This window comes from Pipistrellus kuhlii, unplaced genomic scaffold (genome assembly GCF_014108245.1).
Source record: "Pipistrellus kuhlii isolate mPipKuh1 unplaced genomic scaffold, mPipKuh1.p scaffold_m20_p_18, whole genome shotgun sequence".
Lineage (NCBI taxonomy): Eukaryota > Metazoa > Chordata > Mammalia > Chiroptera > Vespertilionidae > Pipistrellus > Pipistrellus kuhlii.
In genome coordinates, this window is record NW_023425493.1 from 15,088,012 (window position 1) to 15,095,292 (window position 7,281).

General features: G+C 42.0%; 1 pseudogene; it reads right to left on the reverse strand.

Annotated features, from left to right (window-relative positions):
* Window positions 1-7,281, reverse strand: part of LOC118721682 — a 35,705-nt pseudogene that overhangs the window by 24,331 nt on the left and 4,093 nt on the right.

Here is a 7,281-nt window from a genome sequence, read left to right on the forward strand (position 1 = left end):
ATGCTATGCCTTGCTATTCTTACAATCAAGTTGATTTTTTAAATGTTGTTTTTGGATGAAGGCTTTTGGAAAACTTAGGTTGCTCATTAGAATTCAAGAGCTGACTATACCGTTGATGGCCACATAGTCCTAAGAGGCAGTAAATCTGAAGGTCATATAATGTCACAGGAAAAATGTTTGAATAACATAAGAAGTTTTCATTCCTAAGAAATTGCTGAAAGAGAAAGAAACTACTAGGGGATTTTGGTTTTTAAAAGAGGAGGCTAAAGTTGTTCTCAAAATTTTTGCAGTTGACTTTGGAAAATGAGCACAAGGTCATTAGTAAAACAGCTTAGCTAATGTAATAGCCAGTGAGGATAATGCAGGATTAAAAAAAAAGGCCGAAACCGGTTTGGCTCAGTGGTAGAGCGTCAGTCTGCGGACTGAAAGGTCCCGGGTTCGATTCCGGTCAAGGGCATGTACATTGGTTGCGGGCACATCCCCAGTAGGGGGTGTGCAGGAGGCAGCTGGTTGATGTTTCTCTCTCATTGACGTTTCTAGCTCTCTATCCCTCTCTCCTTCTCTCTGTAAAAAATCAATAAAATATATATATATTTTTAAAAAGAATTCTGATTTTATAATCTCTGGATTTTAAAAAAAAAAAGTAATATCTGAACAGTTTGCCTGTTCTGATGCAAAGTCTGCATTGAAGTCTTACCAGGAAAATGGAAGATTCTCTCTAAAAGGGAAACAATTTTTAGAGGCATCAGGTTCTCAATCTGTTATGCACTGTAATGCCTAACAATTTCCAATGACCCATTTTCATGGACGTTTTAAGATTTTCCCCTGGGTTCTTGTGCCTTTTATGACACTACCATTTTCTTGTTTCTGCTCTTAAGACTGCACTAATGTAACCTAAAAATATTTCCAAACGCCGAAAGAAAGGAGGAGAAAAAAACGGAGAGAATAGCAGCAGTGACTGCAAGGTATGAGAGCAATAGATGAAATAGACATGTCAGTCACTCAGAAAATAAGAACTGGTGGATTGGAGGAGGCAAAGCATTGCTTTACAAAGCCACAAAATGGCTAGTTTTCAATAGGCAAATGGCATCCAGAAAATGTAGACAGTTGATTAAAAAATAATGTAATGTGGCTTCAAAGTTTTAAAATGTACATAAGCTACCAATTTAATACTAACGTTAGAGTAAGACTTGTAAATTGTGTGAACGGCTAGCAGCAATATTTAACTAAATTAACTTACCATAATTAGAATGGCAAATAAATAAGATGGAATGAAATGGAGCATGTTCCTATGTCTGGAAAAGTCTTTTGTATCTATAGTGGTTTTCCAATTTATTTTATGCTTTAAAGTTAAAAACAATTTTCAATTACAGTTGACCTTCGATATTATATTGATATTTGTTTCAGGGGTACAGCATAGTTGTTACGACACGTATAGAACTTACAAAGTGATCCCTCCAATAAGTCTAGTACCCACCTGACACCATATGTAGTTATTACAATAGTACTGATTACATTCCTTATGCTGTATTTTATATCCCTATGTCTATTTTGTAACTACCAATGTGCATGTATTAATCCTTTCACCTTTTCATCAAGCTGCCCAACACCCCCACATCTGGCAACTATCAGTCTTTTATCTGTACCTGAGTCTGTTTCTATCTTGATTGTTCTTATTTGTGTGTGGTGGTTTTTCCCCCCAAATTTCACATGTAAATGAAATCACATGGTATTTTTCTTTCTCTGCTGATTTATTTCACTTATGCATAATGCCCTCTAGCTTATTAAGATTTCATTTCTTATGCCCAAGTAATATTATATACAACACATCTTCTTTATTATCCAATCAACTATTAGACACTTAGTTTGCTTCGATATCTTGGCTATTGTATGATGAAATGTCCTTCTTTGTTTCTTGTCATTGCCTTTGTTTTAAAGTCTATTTTGTCTGTATTGTTACCTCAGCTTTTCATTTCCATTTGCATGAAATACCTTTTTCTATCCCTTTACTTTCTTTTTAAAAATTTAATTATTAATTTATTTTATTGTTGAAAGTATTAAAGATGTCCTTTTCTTTTCCCCCAGTGACTTCCTCCACCCCCTCCCCTGAGGCCTTCATCACACTATTGTATGTGTCCATGGGTTATGCATGTATGCATATAAACTCTTTGGTTAATCTCTTCCCACCCCACCCCTTCCACCTACTGGCCTTCTCTCTGACATTCATCAGTCTGTTCCATGCTTCTATGTCTCTAGACCTTTATTTATTTATTTTTTAATCAGTTTATTTTGCTTATTAGATTTCACATATGAGTGAGATCATATGATACTTGTCTTTTTTTTTTTTTTTTTTTTTTTTTTTTTTGACTGGCTTATTTTGCTTTGCTTAATACTCTCTGGGTCCCTCCATGCTATTTTATTTATTTATTTTTATTTTATTTATTTTTTACAGAGAGGAAAGAAGAGGGATAGAGAGCCAGAAACATCGATGAGAGAGAATCATCGATCAGCTGCCTCTTGCATACCTCCGACTGGGGATGTGCCTGCAACTCAGGTACATGCCTTTGACCGGAATTGAACCTGGGACCTTTCAGTTCGCAGGCTGACACTCTATCCATTGAGCCAAACCGGTTTTGGCCCTCCATGCTATTTTAAAGGGTAAGAGAGCCTTCTTTTTTTTTCTTTTTCTTTTTTTTTATATCTGTGTAATATTCAATTATGTAAATGTACCACAGCTTTTTTTTATCCACTCATCTACTGATGGGCATTTGGGCTGTTTTCAAATCTTAGCTATTGTAAGTTGTGCTGCTACAAACATTGGGGTGTTTGGGGATTCTTAGGTTATATTCCTATAAGTAGGATCATAGGGTCAAATGCAGTCCCATTTTTAATTTTTTTTGAGGAAACTCCATACTGCCTTCCATATTGGCTGCACCATCTGCATTCCTACCAGCAACATACTAGGATTCCCTTTTCTCCACATTCTCGCCAGTTTTTGTGGTTTGGTGATTTTTTTTTTTTTTTTTTTTTTGGTTTTTTGATTTTTTTATGGTAGCCATTCTCACAGGTGTGAAGTGATACCTCATTGTTGCTGTTATTTTAAAATATATTTTATTGATTTTTTACAGAGGAAGGGAGAGGGATGGAGAGAAATATCATTCAGTTGCCTCCTGTACACCCCCCACTGGGGATGTACCTGCAACTAGGGTACATGCCCTTGACCGGAATTAAACCTGGGACCTTTCAGTCCGCAGACTGACGCTCTATCCAGGTTTGGCCTCATTGTTGTTTTAATTTGCATCTCTCTGATGATTAGTGACTGAGCATTTTTTTTTCATATGCCTCTTGGCCATCTGTATGTCCTCTTTGGAGTAGTGTCTATTTAGGTCACTTGCCCATTTTTTAATTGGATTGTCTACTTTTGTTAAGTTGTATGAGTTCTTTATATATTTTGGAAATTGATCCCTTATCAGATGTATCATTGGCAAATATGTTCCCCCATACAGTGGACTCCCTTTTCATTTTGTTGATACTTTCTTAAAAAAAAATTTAAAAATATATATATATATATATATCGATATATATATATATATATTATTGATTTCAGAGAGGAAGGGAGTAGAGATAGAAATATCAATGATGAGAAAGAACCATTGATCGGCTGCCTCCTGCATGCCCCCTATGGGGGATTGAGCCCACAACCCAGGCATATGCCCTTGACTGGAACTGAACCTGGGACCCTTTAATCTGTTGGCCAACGGTCTATCCACTGAGCCAAACCGGCTAGGGTCATTGATACTTTCAATGAGTGTCTTTCTGTGTGAGTGTCTTATAGGCAGCATGTGAGAGTTTTGATTTCTTCTCTATTCAACCACCCAACATGTTTTGATTGCAACATTTAACCCATTTATATTTACAGCGATCCCTGATAGATGTGTAGTTATTGCCATTTTATTATTCATATTTTTCATCTTTTTTAAAATTTTTCTTCAAGAAGTCCCTTCAACATTTGGTGATGATAAACTAATTTAGCATTTTCTTGTTTGGGAATGTAGTACTTTTCAAACTTTAGTGTGGGTACAAAATGTTGGGATGTGCCCCGGCAGTCAAGTGACTGAGTCATCCTGTGAACCAGGAGGTCACAGTTTGAATCCCTGTCAGGGCACATGCCCAGGTTTGGGGCTTGATCCCCAGTGTGGGGCGTGCAGGAGGCAGCTGACCAATGATTCTCTCTCATCATTGATGTTTCTCTCCCCCTCTCTTCTTCTCTAAAAACAATTTTTAAAAAAAATTTAAGAAGTTGGGATGCTTGGCAAAATGTAGATTTAGGGTTTGTCAATCTTGACATTATTGCCACTTTACATGGGAACATTTTTTGTTGGGCAGACTGCTGTGTGCATTGTAGGATGTTTAGCATCACCTTTGCCCCAAAGTTTGTGAAATGTCCCCAAGGGGCAAAAAGCACCCCCACCCTATCCTTTGAAAACCACTTGTCTTAAGATGAAGCCTAGAGACCTTCATTTCTAAAAAGAACATCTAGATGATTTTGACAAATGTGGTTGGTGGGCCAATCTTGAGAAACATTGAACTAAAGTCTTATGAGTTGAATTATGTCCCCTCTAAAATTCATATTAAGGTCTAACACCTCCCCCAACCCCCATCCCCACTCAAATATCTCCAAATGTGACCTTATTTGGAAACAGAGTTATTGTAAATTTACAAGATGAGGTCATCCTGGGTTAGAATATGATCGGTGTCCTTATGAAAAGGGAAAGCTTGGACAAAGGCACACAGGGCAAATGCCATGCAAAGTCTGGAGCTGTGCTGCACAAGCCAAAGAACGATCGGGCGCCAGGGGAGAGGCCTGGAACAGAGCCTTCCCTAGCACCTACAGGGAGCGCCAGCCTTGCATACACCTTGACCTCCTACTTCTGGCCTCCAGAACTGGGAGACAGTACATTTCTGTTGTTTAAACCAGTCAGTCTGTGATACTTTGTTGCAACAGCCCTCGCAAATGAATACATAAAGGATAAAATACAAGTCAGAGTTTAGAACTGGGGCAACGTGGGAAGCAGGATCAGAGAGGAAAATGGAAAGATTGCAAATTGGCACCAATTTCTTGATTATCTTCCTTAGTGCCTGACACACAAAAGAGTGGATCGTTTTTATTTTTTTAAGCACTCCCTAAGTATATATTGTCTAATTTCAATACCAAGAGCAAAGTCTCATAACTTGTTTACTTCATAAGGTTGAAATTACCTGCCATGTTCCACCCAAGGTTTCATCTGGATTATATACGTAGGAACTGGATAGAGAGGTTTAAGTCTGGAGTTGCCTGGAAGACAAATGGGATGTATGAATTATGCCATTATTCATAGAGAATGTGGTATGTGTCATTCCCTACAAGGCAGAGATGCACTGACTGGTCACACTGTAGCTTTAAGGGAAGTGTTGACTGCGCCAGGTCACAAAAGGCACTATTTAGAGTACAGCAAGTGGGACCATGTGTCCAGCAGGGCACACAGTCATGTGCTTACCCCAAGCAGCCAATTCATTCTCGCTCACTGGAGGTATGAAGCCCATGACACTGGAAGGACTTAAAAGTACTCTAGCAGCTTCATTTGCAATAAAAGGGAATATTGCTGCTATTTATCAAAAAGCAAGAGCCCAGTGACAAACATCGGTCTTTTTCTCTTTAAGAAAGAAGAATCGTTCTAATAGATATCTTAGTTCCTGTTTCCTCCCACAATTGCATTGGGGGGAGGGTAAAGGGGAGAGGGGGGGGAAAGAGGAAGAAAAGGAAACAAGTCTTGCCTGGAGATTTCAGAATAAAACATTGTAAAAAGATTCTGTTGCAGATAAAGGGCTGCAAAACACTTGTTTTTTCCTGCTTCTGTGAGCACAAACTAAATAGTTTATATTAAAGAATGGTAGGAAGCATTGACAAAGAGCGCCTAGAACTGTCTACAAACTCAGCTGAGTGATCAAATACAAACAAGGGGAGGCTTAGGTCCCTTGAATGCCCTTGGGAAATCAGGCTATGCTAACAGCACATTAACCTGAAGCCTGAGCCAAACCCTAAGCAAGTTTACCTCACCAAGCCCTCCAGCCCTTCCCTAAGTCACAGGAAAGTTGCTCTGAGGGCCAGCTCCCGGCACAGGCTCACCTCCTGGGGCAAGCCCGGGGGCTGGATAATTAAGCTTGGCATCGGGTCTGAAAGGCCCCAGAAGATTAGGATAGGGACTACCCCTTCTCAAGACTATGATAGCTCCCAAAGCGGCCGACCAGCAGAGAACTGACTCGGGGTCTGGGAGAGGAGCGCTGCGCTCAGACAAAACACACTTCAGGCGGAGAGGGGGCGGGGGGGCTTAGGATGGAGACGAAAAGTAGAAATATACAGGTTTTCATAGCAACACTGACACATTTACTGTGCCTTTCCGAGAGTTCTTTCTAAGTTACTGAATCTTCGCACCCCTTCTCTCAACGTGCCTCTTTCTCCTCACCATCGCCATTGCCTCCTCGCTGCACACCACTGCCCTCCGACAAAGGGGAGGGCCAGAGGCGGCTGCACCCAGACGCTGAGGCGCAGGGCGACCAGCTCTGGTCAAGGGCAGTGGCCTGGATGTACCTGGAGAGATCTAATCTACACACACACACACCACACACACACACACCTCCCCTACACACACACCACACACACACCACACACCACACACCACACACACACCACACACCACACACACACCACACACACCACACACCCCCCACACCCACCCCACCCCCACACCACACCCACCCCCACACCACACCCCCCACACCACACACCCCCCCCCCACACACACACACATCACACACACCCCAGACACACACCACACACACACACACACATCACACACACCCCAGACACACACCACACCACACACCACACACACACACACACACACACACACACACACACACACGCACACACACACACACCCTATCTCTCTGGGGACTGCGCTTCCAGTGGGGACCGAACAGGTGCAGGAGGCCGGAGGGAACCAGTCCTGGGACAGTCCTAAAGGGCGAATGAGGGTGAGGGTGAGGTTGCGGGTGCGGGGCGAGGGAAGGAGGGACCAGGGCGCAGCCAGGAGACGAGGCGAGGTGCCTCTCGCAGGGATCACCTTGCGCTGACCTACTTGAGAGGCGCTGGAAGGAACCAGAGCGCGCGAGCGGGAGGCAGGGCGGGGCGGGCGGGAGGCGGGGCCGTGGGTGGGGTGGGCGGGGCCGCTGGGCGGCATC